The sequence below is a fragment of the Oncorhynchus gorbuscha genome, linkage group LG04 (genome assembly GCF_021184085.1).
Source record: "Oncorhynchus gorbuscha isolate QuinsamMale2020 ecotype Even-year linkage group LG04, OgorEven_v1.0, whole genome shotgun sequence".
In the NCBI taxonomy this organism is placed as follows: domain Eukaryota; kingdom Metazoa; phylum Chordata; class Actinopteri; order Salmoniformes; family Salmonidae; genus Oncorhynchus; species Oncorhynchus gorbuscha.
In genome coordinates, this window is record NC_060176.1 from 41,591,999 (window position 1) to 41,612,272 (window position 20,274).

Consider the following 20,274-nt stretch of genomic DNA (forward strand, 5'->3'; position numbering starts at 1 on the left):
AGTAATGTTCTCAAATTGTTCCGAGAACGTTAAGAAACAAAGTTCTTCTGGGGGAATTTCAATACTTCAGCATAATGTTTCATACAGCCTTTCCTCGTGGTTCTATTTAAAATCATGTTCTCAGAATGTTCAGCGAACGTTAACAAGCAACATTCTTCTTTGGGAATTTCAGTACTTCAGAATAACGTTTTCTGCAGGTTTGTTCGTGGTTCTATTTAAAGTCATGTTCTCAGAACATTATGAAAACTTTCCATAAGAAAACACAAGAAAACATGAGTAATGTTAAAAAACATTCTAAGAATGTTATAAAAATGTTGTTAAGTGTGTTCAGGAGTGTTGGCCACACCCACTAATTGGCCGCATCTGATCTTAATGAGTGCTTATATGGGGTCCATACAAGCACTCATTTGAAATGGGGTCCATTTAAAACAACTAAAATGAAAAGCTTTGTATGAGTTTTAAAAGATGACATGCTAACTCTATCCTGGTGGTGCAGTGGACTAATTCCATGGATAAGAAACAGTCACGTGCTCCAAATACAACAGGTGTAGACCTTACAGTGAAATGCTTACTTACAAGCTCTAACCAATGGTGCGAGGGGAAAAAGGTATATGTGTGTGTGTGTGTGTGTGTGTGTAGGTAAGTAAAGAAATAAAACAACAGTAAAAAGACATTTGAAAAAAAGAGTAGCAAGGCTTTATACAGACATCTGTTAGTCAGGCTTATTGAGGTAGTATGTACATGTAGGTATCGTTAAAGTGACTATGCATGTATGATGAACAGAGAGTAGCAGAAGCGTAAAAAGAGGGGTTGGAGGGTGGTCGGACACATTGCAGATAGCCAATGTCCAGGAGCACTGGTTGGTCGGGCCAATTTAGGTAGTATGTACATGAATGTATAGTTAAACTGACCATGCATATAAGATAAACAGAGAGTAGCAATGTAGCAAATAGTCTGGGAGTAGCAAATAGTCTGGGTAACCTTTTGTTTACCTGTTCAGGAGTCTTATGGCTTGGGGGTCAAAACTGTTGAAAAGCCTTTATGTCCTATACTTGGCACTCCGGTACCGCTTGCCATGAGGTAGTAGAGAGAACAGTCTATGACTGGGTGGCTGGGGTCTTTGAAAATTTTCAGGGCCTTCCTCTGACACCGCCTGGTGTAGAGGTCGTGGATGGCAGGCAGCTTTGCCCCAGTGATGTACTGGGCCATACGCACTACCGTCTGAAGTGCCTTGCGGTCGGAGGCCGAGAAATTGCCATACCAAGCAGTGATGCAACCGGTCAGGATGCTCTCGATGTTGCAGCTGTAGAACCTTTTGAGGATCTCAGGACCCATGCCAAATCATTTTAGTTTCCTGAGGGGGAATAGGCTTTGTCGTGCCCTCTTCACGACTGTCTTGGTGTGTTTGGACCAATCTAGTTTGTTGATGACCAAGGAATTTGAAGCTCTCAACCTGCTCCAGTACAGCCCTGTCGATGAGAATGGGGACGTGCTCGGTGCTCCTTTTCCTGTAGTCCACAATCATCTCCTTAGTCTTGGTTACGTTGAGGGATAGGTTGTTAATCTGGCACCACCCGGCCAGGTCTCTGACCTCCTCCCTATAGGCTGTCTCGTCATTGTCGGTGACCAGGCCTACTACTGTTGTGGCGTCAGCAAACTTCTATGGGATCCAAGGATAAAGCGAACAACGATGGTCTTTTAAAGGTTTAATAAGTGGAATTCCTATGTAAGAATGCTGTTCATTGACTATAGCTCAGCATTCAAAACCATAGTACCCTCCAAGCTCATCATTAAGCTCGAGGCCCTGGGTCTGAACCCCGCCCTTTGAGAGCATCCTAACCCCGCCCCCACAATTGAGAGCATCCTATCGGGCTGTATCACTGCTTGGTATGGCAACTGCACCGCAGGGCTCTCCCGAGGGTGGTGTGGTCTGCCCAATGCAACTACCTGCCCTCCAGGACACCTACAGCACCCGATGTCACAGGAAGGCCAAAAAGATTGTCAAGGACAACAACCATTCGAGCCACTGCCTGTTCACCTCTCTATCATCCAGAAGACGAGGTCAGTACAGGTCCATCAAATCTGGGACAGAGAGACTGAAAAACAGCTTCTATCTCAAGGCCATCAGACTGTTAAATAGCCATCACTAGCACATAGAGGCTGCTGCCTATATACATAGACTTGAAATCACTGGCCACTTTAATAAATGGAACATTAGTCACTTTGATAATGTTTACATATCTTGCATTACTCATCTCATATCTATATACTGTATTCTATACTATTCTACTGTATCTTAGTCTATACTACTCTGACATTGCACATCCATATATTTATATATTCTTAATTACAGTCCTTTACTTAGATTTGTGTATATTGGGTACATGGTGTGAAATTGTTAGATAATCACTTGTTAGATATGCACTGTCGGAGCTAGAAACACAAGAATTTCGCTACACCTGCAATAACATCTGCTAAACACGTGTATGTGACCAATACAATTTGATTTGACACACACACAAACACAGTGATTTACTGATCTTATCGTTGTATATTGTAGGTAGAACCATCTGCAAAGGTTTCTACCTAGCACCAAATGTGGTTCCCCTATGTGGACAAGCAGAAGTAGACTATAAATTCGACTTAGCACCTTTTTTCCTAAGAGTGTACAACCATAATCCACTCTCATTAGCCATTCAGTTCCTGTGACGTGTAGTGATGTGTTCATTGTGTTGCTGTAATTATGTTATTTGTCATAGTTTGTTTTGTTAAATAAATTGAATATGTAAATGTATTTGGTATATTTAGTGGTATATTTCTCTTTCAAGTCCTTCTGTAGTTTGAATATAAAAGGTGTTGTTCATCTCTTCTAGTAGTCTGACTCCATAGACTCCAGTAGTTTGTAATGTTGTGATGTCCCATGATTTCCCTCACGGGAGTATATCCATCTCTTTTCTTTCTAGTGATCCAAAAACATTGTATTTGATGCCAGTGAACATCCTGATTTATTCAAACAGTTATTGAAGGATGATAGAAATAGGTACTAGTGCTGTCAAGCTACAGACTTAAGGTATAATTTCAGACAGAATCAAGTCTGAGTGTTAGTTCATAAGGCATTTTGTGAATGAAATCTGAACTTGTGTAAGGCCTGCAGCTATACTCAGAGCATTTCGTATTATTCTGTACATAAATCCGAGACACTCCATCTAGTATGATATGTTCCGTTTCGTATGGTATGTATTAATTTGTAGATGTCCATCACCCATTTCGTATGATATGTTAAAAATTACAATTCGTAGTATATTTACGAATTTGCTAAACGTACAATTTGATACGAATTTGCAAAACTTTCTTTATGTTTAGTAATTCTAGCTAGGTCGCTAACATTAGCTAGGATAAGGGTTAGGGTTACGTTTATGAGTTAGGTTAAAGGGTTGGCTTATCTGTAGAAATTCTGACGATTTCAAATGTATCTCACCCTCTTGATTTCGCGGAGAAATTTCGTGAACATTTTCCGGACGGGGGCGCTTATTCTCACACTTTACTGTTGAGAGAGCCCGGAGCTGTAAAAGGAGCACTCACTGTACCTCTATGAATCCCTGTCGTACATGTCTTCATCCCAGACGAAATAATATAGCGATAGTGTCAATTTGGTCGTATAGAGGATTCAATCAAAAAAGAATAGCTGTTAGTAGTGATCACTCATAGCTTGAAGTATGGTAATGTTAACATTAGATTGGGTTCTTTATTAAGGCTACATTGTCCGTTGAGGGGGTTAGGCTACATCGTGGAGTTAAAAGGCGTACCAGTTGTGTCTGTCCTGGTTCTGTCAGATGAACAAATCGTAAGAAGTCGACACCACTCACGCATTTTTCCAGCTGACAACATAGTATTAGGTGAGTGTGTGTATATAATACAATTATGCTAGCAATTGTCTGCCTATTATAAAAATGAATTTAATTTGAGATGTTTTCTCAATGCTTTTCGCGGGATGAATCTCGCAGACTGGGACTAGCAAAAAGTTTTGATGAGTCGCTGTTCAACATCAACCATCGTGTTGCTACATGTATTGTAAGGGTGTGCAATTCAATTTTATTGTTCCGTATTATTGATTAAAGCTGTTTCTTTCTTTTTTTGCGTAAAATATAAAGGAAACGAGTTATTTTCATTGTTTTGACTGATCTGCCCTAAGCGATTATGAGGCACATGTGTGTGGTGCACGTTTCTGCGATGTTAGCGTTTGGTATTTATTTGCATGGAAGATGCAGATGAAGGTGGTTAGAGTGTTTCGGTTTCCATAAGAAGTTCAGTAGTTTTTAACAAGAAGGTCACGCCTCTGGAATTCACTATTTAAACACGCTTTAATCCATAATTATGCTGTACCATTCTTGCTTCAATAGTTAAAGATTCTCCATTCCCTAATGATTTCACATGGCTCCGAGACCGACCCCTGTTGACAGTTTGTGGACGATAGCCTAGTCTAAAATGGCAACGACACAAAATCCAAATGTGAAGTATGGCACTGACCTATTGCATTACAATTCCAAATGCATGGAGTGACCTATTGCAAGCAGGACGTAAACAAACCATGTCATATTTTGTTGTTGTTGTAAAACCATAATTATTTTTTGGTCACTCAAAGGCTAGGTTTTTGCATGGGAAATATGATGAATGTCCAGGAATAAAAAATAATAATATTAAAAATAATATCATATCACAAAAAAAAAGACAATGCATGCAATAGGATACTTCATGCATTTAACACATGTTTTTATTAGGGGTTTACATTAAACAGGCTACAAGCTATGCAATGGCAGTTATGAAAGTATACAATATTCTATGTTCTTTATTGATCAAACTTGAGGTGCAATGTTGTGGGTGCATCTACCTTAGGAATGGGATCCACGGTCTATTTGATCTATTCCTCAATAGTTGAAAATGGAATGTTGGTGTAACATCATGTCTAAATAATTTTGATTCCCGTCTTGTTGGGCAGATGTACCTGATGAACCAACTATATTCTTTTGGGGAGAGTTTGAAACACATTGGAAACATTCATGGACATTTAGCAATCTTGCTGTTACTAGCTAATTTGTTCTGGGAGATAAACATTGGGTTGCTAATTTACCTGAAATGCATATGGTCATTTTCTCTGCTGGATCTTTTTAGAATTTTGACCCATTTATGAGTCATAGTTCGTTTTGAGTTAGTTGTCTATGATTAATCTCTCCTCAATTCTTCTTCTTCTGATTTTATATGGAGGTTGGCAACCAACTTTAAGATGCATTATCGCCACCAACTGGAGTGTGGAGCTCGTTCATCTTTCAATCCCCCCACGTGTATCTGCTCGTAAAAACCAATGAGTAGATGGTAGAGGTGGGACTTGCAGCACGTCAAGTGTCAAATAGAACTAAGTTCTATTTTAGGGCCTGGCTACGCAGGCTCCCGTTGACGCGCATGTTCAAGCGGTTTGGATGAAATGATTGAATAATAACATGTATGTGTACATTTATTTTGCACCGCTTGCATATGCAACGCAGGCGGTCTGGGCAGCATGTTAGGCCTAGCATGTTAGGCTGCGCGATATGGCCAAAATATCATATCTCAATATGTTTTCACATTTTGGACGGTATAGCGGTATTTCATGGTATTTCATTGTTTCAGAATGATACAAGTTAGAGAGTACTAGTGCATGAGCAGCAAAAAAATCTAAATGGTTTTAATGGTCTTTCTCCATTCTGATTGCTCAACCAAACTAGGACAAAACTGACTGTGAAGTAGTCCAATTTGTACCACTTTTAATTTACTTAGCACTATATCAAAATATTGTTATAGATCTTCATGTAAAAATCCATACCAGTATGTGGATCCATAAATCTTCAAATACGATATATCTCGCCCAGCCCTATTCCTAGCCTACATGCAGATGCCACTACACATACACACCCCTGCCTCAGCCATGGGGGTAATATCCATTGGGGAGACTCTTGCAATGGAAACCAATACCACATCTCACATCATTGCCAGGTGGTCATGATAAGGTGAAGGAATTGTGTGTGGTGTGCGTACGTGTTTACATTGTTGCATGACCAAGAAAAGTGAGACCACTGGCTGAGTGATACTGTAAATTGTTAACCATATTTATTTTGAATTAGCCTCTCTTTATCAGGAAAAAAATAATATAATATTGGTGTGAAAAAAATGCATCTGTTTTAAAAATAGTTGTTTGGAGAGCTGATAAGAGAGGGCTTCCATTATCTCTCTGTTGTTAATCTATGGAGTGGAGGTCTAGTGCCCCCATACTCAACACGCGGACCACGTCCTGGATCCGGACCCAGAACGGGGTCACTTCGACCCCTGGTATCATATGAACACACATAATGCATGGCAAAATGTGTAGAATTGCAGGAAAGGAGCTTTAACACTGAAAATATTTCTCTCCGCCATCAAGAAGGGTGTGAACTGTTTGAACAGTTTGGGATCTTATGGGTTGCGAGATGGGGGTTGGTTACTACGCCGATAAATGACAATATCTATTCAGGCCTTTGCCTTCTAGGGAGTTTCTGAGACCGTACCTTCTCAAATAGTTCTTGACTACCCCCAGTCTAGTGCATGGTCATTCACTATTCAGAATCGGGTATGGGTTGAGCAGAAATGAGCTGAATAGAATTATAGCATAGGCTTTACAGACCTCAAACTTTGTTTCCCCATTTTGTAACTACGTCTGAGTGCTCAGTGCAGAGGACAGCAATAGGGACCTTTTTAGAAATTAGTATAGTGAATAGCATTGGACTTCAGAGGCCACTTCCACTGTCTGTCTCTGTAATGGATGGGCGTGCAGGCTCTCTGCCATACGTAATGTACTGCGTGTGGCTAAAAACAGAGTTTTATAAATGAGGACAGACGGCTTTTTAAAAGAGACCAGTTCCATCAGCTCTATTTGTGGTGTACGTCCACCCACATAGACCATTAAATCTACCTTCTACAAGTCCAGCTCTCTAAACCCTTAAATGAACACACAAACACACACACACACACACACACACACACACACACACACACACACACACACACACACACACACACACACACACACACACACACACACACACACACACACACACACACACACACACACACACACACACACACACACACACACACACACACACACACACACACACACTCCAATCTCAGGCTGCAATGATGGGCCTGTCAATCCCAGTGTTTGTGGGAACAGCAGTAAAGATTGAGAGGAGGGTTCTCTGTTTTATATTACATTAACCCTAGTCCCCCTGTCATGCAGGTGAAAGAGGACCCAAAAGCGACTTAACAGAAACAGAGTTTATTTAAGTCCAAACAGGGAATAACAGAAATCCTCTAGTCTGTAGAGGGGAATAACTGGAGAAGCGGCCACAGACTGCAGGTCGCTTCGGGTAGGCGCAGGCCGTAGTAGACAGAGACACCTGCTCACACGCAGCATCTGATGAAGGCAAAAAACACGACAGGACAGGGCGATACACAATCACAGCAAAAACACGACAGGACAGGGCGAAACGCAATCACAGCATGGTGAATACTAAACAAGGAACCGACGGGACAGGAACGGAACACAAAGGAATAAATAGGGACTCTAATCAGGGAAAGGATCGGGAACAGGTGTGGGAAGACTAAATGATGATTAGGGGAATAGGAACAGCTGGGAGCAGGAACGGAACGATAGAGAGAAGAGAGAGCGAGAGAGTGAGAGAGGGAGGGGGAGAGAGAGGGATAGAAGGAGGGAAAGAACCAAATAAGACCAGCAGAGGGAAACGAATAGAATGGGGAGCACAGGGACAAGACATGATAATAAATGACAAACATGACAGTACCCCCCACTCACCGAGCGCCTCCTGGCGCACTCGAGGAGGAATCTGGCGGCAACGGAGGAAATCATCGATGAGTGAACGGTCCAGCACGTCCCGAGACGGAACCCAACTCCTCTCCTCAGGACCGTAACCCTCCCAATCCACTAAGTATTGGTGACCCCGTCCCCGAGAACGCATGTCCATGATCTTATGTACCTTGTAAATAGGTGCGCTCTCGACAAGGACGGGAGGGGGAGGGAAGACGAACGGGGTGCGAAGAAAGGGCTTAACACAGGAGACATGGAAGACAGGATGGACGCGACGAAGATGTCGCGGAAGAAGCAGTCGCACAGCGACAGGATTGACGACCTGGGAGACGCGGAACGGACCAATGAACCGCGGAGTCAACTTACGAGAAGCTGTCGTAAGAGGAAGGTTGCGAGTGGAAAGCCACACTCTCTGGCCGCAACAATACCTTGGACTCTTAATCCTGCGTTTATTGGCGGCTCTCACCGTCTGTGCCCTGTAACGGCAAAGTGCAGACCTCACCCTCCTCCAGGTGCGCTCACAACGTTGGACAAACGCTTGAGCGGAGGGAACGCTGGACTCGGCAAGCTGGGATGAGAACAGAGGAGGCTGGTAACCCAGACTACTCTGAAACGGAGATAACCCGGTAGCAGACGAAGGAAGCGAATTGTGAGCGTATTCTGCCCAGGGAGCTGTTCTGCCCAAGACGCAGGGTTTCTGAAAGAAAGGCTGCGTAGTATGCGACCAATCGTCTGATTGGCCCTCTCTGCTTGACCGTTAGACTGGGGATGAAACCCGGAAGAGAGACTGACGGACGCACCAATCAAACGACAGAACTCCCTCCAAAACTGTGACGTGAATTGCGGGCCTCTGTCTGAAACGGCGTCTAACGGGAGGCCATGAATTCTGAATACATTCTCAATAATGATTTGTGCCGTCTCCTTAGCGGAAGGAAGTTTAGCGAGGGAATGAAATGTGCCGCCTTAGAGAACCTATCGACAACCGTCAGAATCACAGTCTTCCCCGCAGACAAAGGCAGACCGGTAATGAAGTCTAAGGCAATGTGAGACCATGGTCGAGAAGGAATGGGGAGCGGTCTGAGACGACCGGCAGGAGGAGAGTTACCCGACTTAGTCTGCGCGCAGTCCGAACAAGCAGCCACGAAACGGCGCGTGTCACGCTCCTGAGTCGGCCACCAAAAGCGCTGGCGAATAGACGCAAGAGTGCCTCGAACACCGGGATGACCAGCTAACTTGGCAGAGTGAGCCCACTGAAGAACAGCCAGACGAGTGGAAACAGGAACGAAAAGGAGGTTACTAGGACAAGCGCGCGGCGGCGACGCAGTGTGCGTGAGTGCTTGCTTAACCTGTCTTTCAATTCCCCAGACTGTTAACCCGACAACACGCCCATAAGGAAGAATCCCCTCGGGATCAGTAGAAGCCACAGAAGAACTAAACAGACGGGATAAGGCATCAGGCTTGGTGTTCTTGCTACCCGGACGGTAAGAAATCACAAACTCGAAACGAGCGAAAAACAACGCCCAACGAGCTTGACGGGCATTAAGTCGTTTGGCAGAACGGATGTACTCAAGGTTCTTATGGTCTGTCCAAACGACAAAAGGAACGGTCGCCCCCTCCAACCACTGTCGCCATTCGCCTAGGGCTAAGCGGATGGCGAGCAGTTCACGGTTACCCACATCATAGTTGCGCTCAGATGGCGACAGGCGGTGAGAAAAATAAGCGCAAGGATGAACCTTATCGTCAGACTGGAAGCGCTGGGAAAGAATGGCTCCCACGCCTACCTCTGAAGCGTCAACCTCGACAATGAATTGTCTAGTGACGTCAGGAGTAACGAGGATAGGAGCGGACGTAAACGTTCTTTTAGAAGATCAAAAGCTCCCTGGGCGGAACCGGACCACTTAAAACACGTCTTGACAGAAGTAAGAGCTGTGAGAGGGGCAGCAACTTGACCGAAATTACGAATGAAACGCCGATAGAAATTAGCGAAACCTAAAGCGCTGCAACTCGACACGTGACCTTGGAACGGGCCAATCACTGACAGCTTGGACCTTAGCGGAATCCATCTGAATGCCTTCAGCGGAAATAACGGAACCGAGAAAAGTAACGGAGGAGACATGAAAAGAGCACTTCTCAGCCTTTACGTAGAGACAATTCTCTAAAAGGCGCTGTAGAACACGTCGAACGTGCTGAACATGAATCTCGAGTGACGGAGAAAAAATCAGGATATCGTCAAGATAGACAAAAACAAAAATGTTCAGCATGTCTCTCAGAACATCATTAACTAATGCCTGAAAAACAGCTGGCGCATTGGCGAGACCGAACGGCAGAACCCGGTACTCAAAATGCCCTAACGGAGTGTTAAACGCCGTTTTCCACTCGTCCCCCTCTCTGATGCGCACGAGATGGTAAGCGTTACGAAGGTCCAACTTAGTAAAGCACCTGGCTCCCTGCAGAATCTCGAAGGCTGATGACATAAGGGGAAGCGGATAACGATTCTTAACCGTTATGTCATTCAGCCCTCGATAATCCACGCAGGGCGCAGAGTACCGTCCTTCTTCTTAACAAAAAGAACCCCGCCCCGGCCGGAGAAGAAGAAGGCACTATGGTACCGGCGTCAAGAGACACAGACAAATAATCCTCGAGAGCCTTACGTTCGGGAGCCGACAGAGAGTATAGTCTACCTCGAGGAGGAGTGGTCCCCGGAAGGAGATCAATACTACAATCATACGACCGGTGAGGAGGAAGGGAGTTGGCTCGGGACCGACTGAAGACCGTGCGCAGATCATGATATTCCTCCGGCACTCCTGTCAAATCGCCAGGTTCCTCCTGAGAAGTAGGGACAGAAGAAACGGGAGGGATGGCAGACATTAAACACTTCACATGACAAGAAACGTTCCAGGATAGGATAGAATTACTAGACCAATTAATAGAAGGATTATGACATACTAGCCAGGGATGACCCAAAACAACAGGTGTAAACGGTGAACGAAAAATCAAAAAAGAAATAGTCTCACTGTGGTTACCAGATACTGTGAGGGTTAAAGGTAGTGTCTCAAATCTGATACTGGGAAGATGACTACCATCTAAGGCGAACATGGGCGTAGGCTTATCTAACTCTCTGAAAGGAATGTCATGTTTCCGAACCCATGCTTCGTCCATGAAACAACCCTCAGCCCCAGAGTCTATCAAAGCACTGCATGTAGCACCGAACCGGTCCAGCGTAGATGGACCGACAAAAATAGTACAGGATTTTGATGGAGAGACTTGAGTAGTTGCGCTCACCTGTAGCCCTCCGCTTACAGATGAGCTCTGGCTTTACTGGACATGAATTAACAAAATGTCCAGCAACTCCGCAATAGAGGCACAGGCGGTTGGTGATCCTCCGTTCCCTCTCCTTAGTCGAGATGCGAATCCCTCCCAGCTGCATGGGCTCAGACTCTGAGCCAGAGGAGGGAGATGGTTGCGATGCGGAGCAGGGAAACACCGTTGATGCGAGCTCTCTTCCACGAGCCCGGTGACGAAGATCTACCCGTCGTTCTATGCGGATGGCGAGAGCAATCAATGAGTCCACATCTGAAGGAACCTCCCGGGAGAGAATCTCATCCTTAACCACTGCGTGGAGTCCCTCCAGAAAACGAGCGAGCAGCGCCGGCTCGTTCCACTCACTAGAGGCAGCAAGAGTGCGAAACTCAATAGAATAATCCGTTATGGACCGTTCACCTTGGCATAAGGAAGCCAGGGCCCTAGAAGCCTCCCTACCAAAAACTGAACGGTCAAAAACCCGAATCATCTCCTCTTTAAAGTTCTGGAACTTGTTAGAGCAATCAGCCCTTGCCTCCCAGATAGCTGTGCCCCATTCTCGAGCCCGGCCAGTAAGGAGTGAAATGACGTAAGCAACCCGAGCTCTCTCTCTAGAGTATGTGTTGGGTTGGAGAGAGAACACAATCTCACACTGCGTGAGAAAGGAGCGGCACTCAGTGGGCTGCCCGGAGTAGCAAGGTGGGTTATTAACCCTAGGTTCTGGAGGCTCGGCAGGCCAGGAAGTAACAGGTGGCACGAGACGTAGACTCTGGAACTGTCCAGAGAGGTCGGAAACCTGAGCGGCCAGGTTCTCCACGGCATGGCGAGCAGCAGACAATTCCTGCTCGTGTCTGCCGAGCATGGCTCCTTGGATCTCGACGGCAGTGTAACGAGCGTCTGAAGTCGCTGGGTCCATTCCTTGGTCGGTTCCTTCTGTCATGCAGGTGAAAGAGGACCCAAAAGCGACTTAACAGAAACAGAGTTTATTTAAGTCCAAACAGGGAATAACAGAAATCCTCTAGTCTGTAGAGGGAATAACTGGAGAAGCGGCCACAGACTGCAGGTCGCTTCGGGTAGGCGCAGGCCGTAGTAGACAGAGACACCTGCTCACACGCAGCATCTGATGAAGGCAAAAACACGACAGGACAGGGCGATACACAATCACAGCAAAAACACGACAGGACAGGGCGAAACGCAATCACAGCATGGTGAATACTAAACAAGGAACCGACGGGACAGGAACGGAACACAAAGGAATAAATAGGGACTCTAATCAGGGGAAAGGATCGGGAACAGGTGTGGGAAGACTAAATGATGATTAGGGGAATAGGAACAGCTGGGAGCAGGAACGGAACGATAGAGAGAAGAGAGAGCGAGAGAGTGAGAGAGGGAGGGGGAGAGAGAGGGATAGAAGGAGGGAAAGAACCAAATAAGACCAGCAGAGGGAAACGAATAGAATGGGGAGCACAGGGACAAGACATGATAATAAATGACAAACATGACACCCCCTGTCTGTCAGTCTGAGTGGTCCTCTGGGTACAGAGTGGGTTGACAAGGGCTTTTAATTTATGTCACTACATTTATAAATACTTGAAATGTGGATTGGTTAGATCTCTACCAAAACAACGCCTTTTACAGATGTTTAAAGAAAGGTGAGAAAAAAGCAGAAAATCAAATTTTATGTATGGCTGGCACAATTAGTGTAAAATAACCATGGTAACCATTTTATGGGGGAGGGGGGGGGGGGACAAACAGCTGACAGAAACCGGCCATTCATGCGGTTTAGTCCTTTTCTGCAGTGACATTGACTCTTAACAACGTGATGAAACGTTGCTGCTTCTTGCTGAAACAAGCAAGGTGCAGCAGCAGCACACATAGACATAGAATGAAATGGGCTTGGAACCACTAACCCTGGCAATTCGACTGGTAAACTCACAAGCACAAGCTTAATGGCTGCCTTAATGGCTGCGTTGCAATCATTTCCATGGTAATGTAGAATGTTCAATCAAATGATGTTAACTGATGTGACTCATGTATTGGAAAGTCTTTTTTTGTAATGTCAGTTGTGTTGAATCAACAAATCACAGCACATATTGATGGGTACACTTTCCTGCTTTTACTTCCTGCTTTGCGCCTATGGGTACACAACAATGGCCACCAGTCCACCCATTATGCCATCATTGACTTGAATAGGGATGCCTGTTCTATTCATTCTATATCTATGGCAGCACATGCAGTCAGGAGTGGAGGAGAGGAGAAAGTGTGGCAAAAAAAGCATGTATTTATATTATTATTATTATTATTATTATTATTATTACAGAGACTGTAATACTCATTTGGCTGGCCAATTACTGTCAACCTAGGTAAATACAAGGTTAAGTATTTTATGTGGGTGTTACATTAAATGTATAGCACTCGGATTTTATTGCATTGTATTACATACTGCTCGAACCGGCCCTGTCTTGCTCCAATACAAATGAGTTAGGCCGAACCAGCCTACAATATTCATGTAAAAGCAACATCTAACGAGCAGTGAGAAGTCATAGTGATGTATTTTAGATGCGAGTATGAATGTAAAAAAAACAACCAAAGGATCGAATTCTGGATTGCAGACATTTGAGTCAATGATGTGACGTGCATATTTTGTGGTCTGAATGAAATGTTTTCCAAAATCAACAACCAATTTATACACATTTTATGTTATGTAACTATGCCCCTAATCTTTTATTTAGTCCTAAAATAGTTAATGGTTAAATGTGAACAAAACTGTCACTTTCGGTGCTCTAAAGTCATACAACTGTCCTAAGACAAATACAACCTATTTAAATGTTAATAAAACATCTCAAATCATAACAAAAATGTCAAACGATTATTCTGGCATGATTTTGTAAAAGCGTCTATTGCACTATGTCTGTATGGTAAGTATGTATGGTAAGACAGGTTAGGCAGAACGGTTTTAACTACTTTAAATAGCCATCATAACTATCGTTCAGTGCGACCGGCAAAGTCACAATTTTGGATCAAATCACATTATGGTACTCACGTGACAGGATGTGACATCATTAAGATGCCTGTGAGATGCCCTTTGGCTAAGAATAAAGGTAAGCAAGTCTCTCGTTAATGTTTGATAAGTTTACATTTTCACTCCCTGTCAAGTTTTACTCCAAAAATCTGATAATTCGGTGCGACCACTACAAACTAATAAAAATGATGAATTATCTGAAAAGCTTATTTAATTTAGATACCCAAGATACATACTTGATGCCAAAGTCAAGTGTTCACATGGGTGCATAAGCAGTTGCCTCTAAAACATGTTTAGGTGAGGAAAGTCATATGGTGTAACCAAAATGATCATTCGGAGTCACCAGAAATTCACCATATGACTAAACTGTCGTACTGAATGATGTCAATATGATCAAATCACAATGTAATTGTCACATGCTCTGAATACACAGGTGTAGAACTTACAGTGAAATGCTTACTTACTTACAAGCTCTTTGCCAACAATGCAGTTTTATGAAAAATAAGTGTTAAGTGATAAATAAAAAATAAAAGTAACAAATAATTAATGAGCAGCAGTAAAATAACAGTAGCGAGGCTATATACAGGGGGTACCTGTACAGAGTCAATGTGTGGGGGCACCGGTTAGTCGACGTAATTGAGGTAAAATGTAGAGTTAGAGACTATGTATAGATAATAAACAGGGAATAGCAGCAGCGTAAAATGGGGGGTGGCAATGCCATTAGTCTGGGTAGCCATTTGATTAGCTGCTCAGACGTCTTATGGCTTGTGGGTAGAAGCTGTTAAGAAGCCTTTTGGACTTAGACCTGGTGCTCCGGTACCGCTTGCCATACGTTAGCAGAGAGAACCGTCTATGACTAGGGTGGCTGGAGTCTTTGTCAATTTTTAGGGCCTTCCTCTGACACCGCCTGGCATATAGGTCCTGGATAGCAGGAAGCTTGACCCCAGGCCTTACGCACTACCCTCTGTAGTTCCTTGCGGTCAGAGGCCGAGCAGTTGGTAGCAGGACAACCACTGCCTGGCTCTCGATGGTGCAGCTGTAGAACTTTATGAGGATCTGATGACCATGCCAAATCTTCTCCTGAGGGGGAATAGGCTTTTTTGTGCCCTCTTCACGATGGTCTTGGTCTGTTTGGACCATGATAGTTTGTTGGCTCTCAACCTGCTCCACTACAGCCCCGTCAATGAGAATGGGAGTGTGCTCGGTCCTCCTTTTCCTGTAGTTCACAATCATCTCTTTGTCACGTTGATGTAGAGGTTGTTATCCTGACACCACTCGGCCAGGTCTCTGACCTCCTCCCTATAAGCTGTCTCATCATGGTCGGTGATCAGGCCTTCCACGGTTGTCATCGGCAAAGTTAATGATGGTGTTGGAGTCGTGCCTGGCCATGCAGTCATGAGTGAAAAGGGAGTACAGGAGGGAACTGAGCAAACACCCCTGAGGGGCCACCGTGTTGAGGATCAGTGTGGCGGATGTGATGTCACCCACCCTTACTACAGGAAGTCCAGGATCCAGTTGCAGAGGGAGGTGTTTAGTCACCAGGGTCCTTAGCTTAGTGATGAGCTTTGTGGGCATTATGGTGTTTAATGCTGAGCTGTAGTCAATTAAAAGCATTCTCACATAGGTGTTCCTTTTGTCCAGGTGGGAAAGGGAAGTGTGGAGTGCAATAGAGATTGCATCATCTGCGGATTTGTTGGGGCGGTATGCAAATTGAGTTGGTCTGGATGTCTGGGATAATGGTGTTGATGTGAGCCTTGACCAGCCTTTCAAAGCACTTCATGGCTACAGACACGAGTGCTACGGGTCGGTAGTCATTTAGGTAGGTTACCTTAGTGTTCTTGGGCACAGGGACTATGGTGGTCTGCTTGAAACATGTTGATATTACAGACTCAGTTAGGGACTAGGGACAGGTTGAAAATATCAGTGAAGACAATTGCCAGTTGGTCAGCACATGATTGGAGTACACATCCTGGTAATCCGTATGGCCTGTGGCCTTTTGAATGTTGACCCGTTTAAAGGTCTTACTCACATCGGCTAAGGAGAGTGTGATCACGCAGTCGTCAGGAACAGCTGATGCTCTTATGCATGTTTCAGTGTTGCTTGCCTCGAAGTGAGCATAGAAGTAATTTAGCTCGTCTGGTAGGTTCGTGTCACTGGGCAGCTTGCGGCTTTGCTTCCCTCTGTAGTCTGTAATAGTTTGCAAGCCCTGCCACATCCGACAAGCGTTGGAGCCGGTGTAGTACGATTCAATCTTTGTCCTATATTGGCGCTTTGCCTGTTTGATGGTTCGCCGCAGGGCATACCGGGATTTCTTATAAGCTTCTGGGTTAGAGCCTACTCCTTGAAAATGACAGCTCTACCCTTTAGGTCAGTGCGGATGTTGACTGTAATCCCCATGGCTTCTGGTTAGGGTATGTACGTAAACTTCCCTGCATTTAAGTCCTCGGCCACTAGGAGCACTGCCTCTGGCTAAGCATTTTCCTGTTTGCTTATGGTCATATACAGTTCATTGAGTGTGGTCTTAGTGCCAGCATTGGTTTGTGGTGGTAAATAGACAGCTTCGAAGAATAAAGATGAAAACTCTCTTGGAAAATAGTATGGTCTACAGCTTATCATTTGATTCTCTACCTCAGGCGATCAAAACTTAGTGACTTCCTTACAACTAAATTTCGTGCACCAGCTGTTGTTTACAAATATACATAGACCGTCACCCCTTGTCTTACCAGAGGTGGCTGTTCTATCCTGCCGATACAGCGTGAAACCCGCCAGCTGTATGTTATTCATACAGCCATGACTCTGTGAAACATAAGATATTACAGTTAATGTCCCGCTGGTAGGATATACGTGATCATAGTCTATTTTATTATCCAATGATTGTACATTGGCTAATAGGACCGATGGTAAAGGCAGATTACTCACTCGCCGTCGGATCTTTACAAGGCACCCCGACCTATGACGGCGATATCTGTCTCTTTCTCCTGCGAATGATGGGGGCCTTGTCGGGTATCTGAAGTAAATCTGACTTGTTAAAGAAAAAATCTTCTTCCAGTACGAGGTGAGTAATCGCTGTCCTGTTATCTAGAATCTCTTTTTGGTGATCAGAGACGGTGGCAGAAACGTTATGTACAAATTTAAGTTACAAATAATATGTATTATTATTATTTTTACACACAAATACATCATATTATCACCTTGTAAGTAAAAACACACGTTTTTGTAGGATAAGGGTGTTTTGTACTGAAAATATGTTTGCATAAATAACATTTTTTTCTGTTTCTTAATTGAGGGTCAATTTGCAGATGCCTCTATCAAGTAAATGCCTGTATCGTCAGGACACTGCTGACGCAGTTGCTAATTGGCCACAGAAATCCAGGTGTTCCACTTTGGGGGGAGTAGACAGCAGGCTACAATCCATGCAAGTTTTGCATAAACATCAGAGGGAAGCCAGTCCTATGCCACCATATCTGACTCCCTTAGACATGATGAGATAGCAGTCTGGGCTCACCTGGAGCCAGTCCTAAGAGATGTCAAGAACAAGAATCCACAAATCATGACACTCCACATAATGAGCGATGGTCACCCGTCACCCAATACAGAAACAAGAAGAACGTGTACCTACTTCGCACACTGCCATATATTTTTGGAATCAAACAAATCACCTGGAACTTTTCTGAAAAGGCCAATGGGAAGGGGGCAACAGATGGTGTGGGTGGGGCTGTGAAACATTTTGCAGACAAACATATTTAATGGGGGGGGGAGATGTGCAGACTCCCAGGGAGCTCTTCGAAATACTTGAAGAGTGGATCGAGTATCAAGTTCTTTTCGTTGGCAGATGTCACTAAGTACGAGGAAGCTGTGCAAAACAAACTCGCTAGAGTCAAAGGAACCATGAAATTGCACCAGGTCAACAGACAAATTGGTCACACAAACAGACACCCCTAGTCCGCTCAATGTACATGTGTAACACTCCTACTGCACACAGGACATGTAACCACCACAGCTCCTCAAAAGCAAATGGAGGAGGCAAAAATCTCAAAAGCTAGAGACCTGTAGGACATAGTCACAACCTTTAGGGTTGAAGGCCGCATTAGGATGCAACGTCACTTTAGAGTCGCCAAGTGCAAACGTCATACAGGAGGGATGAACGAATAACGCGTGGAGATCACCAACGCGTTTAGCTGAGGCCAAAGCCATGAGCATGGTGGTCTTGTAGGAGGGGATCTTCAGATGCACAGGCTCCATTGGTTCAAAGGAGCCCTCACACAGCACATCAAAATCCAAATCCCAAGTCTGCGCAAAAGGCTTAAAAACCGGTCTTAGACAACTTTTTAAAAACTGCACAGCCATGGGATGAGCCACTGGAGTGGAACCATAAATTCCTATATGACACGCTAAAATAGCTGCCATATACATCTTCGGTGTGGAGAATTAACGGCCCTGCTCGAAAAAGACCCTGTTATAATACACTGCTCCAAACAATAAAGGAACACTTAAACAATGTAACTCCAAGTCAATCACACTTCTGTGAAATCAAACTGTCCACTTAGGAAGCAACACTGATTGACAATACATTTCACATGCTGTTGTGCAAATGGAATAGACGACAGGTGGAAATTATAGGCAATTAGCAAGACACCAACCAATAAAGGAGTGGTTTTGCAGGTGGTGACCACAGACCACTTCTCAGTTCCTATGCTTCCTGGCTGATGTTTTGTTCACTTTTGAATGCTGGCGGTGCTTTCATTCTAGTGGTAGCATGAGACGTATTCTACAACCACACAAGTGGCTCAGGTAGTGCAGCTCATCCAGGATGGCAGATCAATGCGAGCTGTGGCAAGAAGGTTTGCTGTGTCTTTCAGCGTAGTGTCCAGAGCATGGAGGCGCTACCAGGAGACAGGCCAGTACATCAGGAGACGTGCAGGAGGCCGTAGAAGGGCAACAACCCGGCAGCAGGACCGCTACCTCCGCCTTTGTGCAGGGAGGAGCAGGAGGAGCAATGCCAGAGCCCTGCAAAATGACCTCCAGCAGGCCACAAATGTGCATGTGTCTGCTCAAACGGTCAGAAACCGACTCCATGAGGGTGGTATGAGGGCCCGACGTCCACAGGTGGGGGTTGTGCTTACAGCCCAACACCGTGCAGGACGTTTGGCATTTGCCAGAGAACACCAAGATTGGCAAATTCGCCACTGGCGCCCTGTGCTCTTCACAGATGAAAGCAGGTTCACACTGAGCACATGTGACAGTCTGGAGACGCCGTGCAGAACGTTCTGCTGCCTGCAACATCCTCCAGCATGACCGGTTTGGCGGTGGGTCAGTCATGGTGTGGGATGGCATTCTTTGGGGGGGCCGCACAGCCCTCCATGTGCTCGCCAGAGGTAGCCTGACTGCCATTAGGTACCGGGATGAGATCCTCAGACCCCTTGTGAGACCATATACTGGTGCGGTTGGCCCTGGGTTCCTCCTAATGCAAGACAATGCTAGACCTCATGTGGCTGGAGTGTGTCAGCAGTTCCTGCAAGAGGAAGGCATTAATGCTATGGCTGCTATGGCGGATGCTTTAGTCCAGGTCTGGGAGGAGATCCCTCAGCAGACCTTCCGCCACCTCATCAGGAGCATGCCCAGGCGTTGTAGGGAGGTCATACAGGCACGTGGAGGCCACACACACTACTGAGCCTGATTTTGACTTGTTTTAAGGACATTACATCAAAGTTGGATCAGCCTGTAGTGTGGTTTTCCACTTTCATTTTGAGTGTGACTCCAAATCCAGACCTCCATGGGTTGATAAATATGATTTCCATTGATAATTTTTGTGATTTTGTTGTCAGCACATTCAACTATGTAAAGAAAAAAAGTATTTACTAAGAATATTTCATTCATTCAGGTCTAGGATGTGTTATTTTAGTGTTCCCTTTATTTTGCTTCTAAAATAAAAAAAATCACAAATAATATTTTAGATTATTAATTTCAAACAAGGGCTATAGCATGAGAAGAACGATGTCCTCTACGTTCAAAAAAATATTCCTCCACTTGGGAATCGCTAAATTAATCGTCCTACAAC

General features: G+C 44.7%; 1 protein-coding gene across 1 annotated transcript in view; it reads left to right on the forward strand.

Annotated features, from left to right (window-relative positions):
• Positions 1–3,585: 3,585 nt before the first annotated feature.
• ghra (growth hormone receptor a) overlaps positions 3,586–20,274 on the forward strand; it is a 108,900-nt gene continuing 92,211 nt past the window's right edge. Inside the window, 1 exon segment of the mRNA XM_046346803.1 lies at positions 3,586–3,896. The gene's annotated coding sequence lies outside the window, so the exon portion shown is untranslated.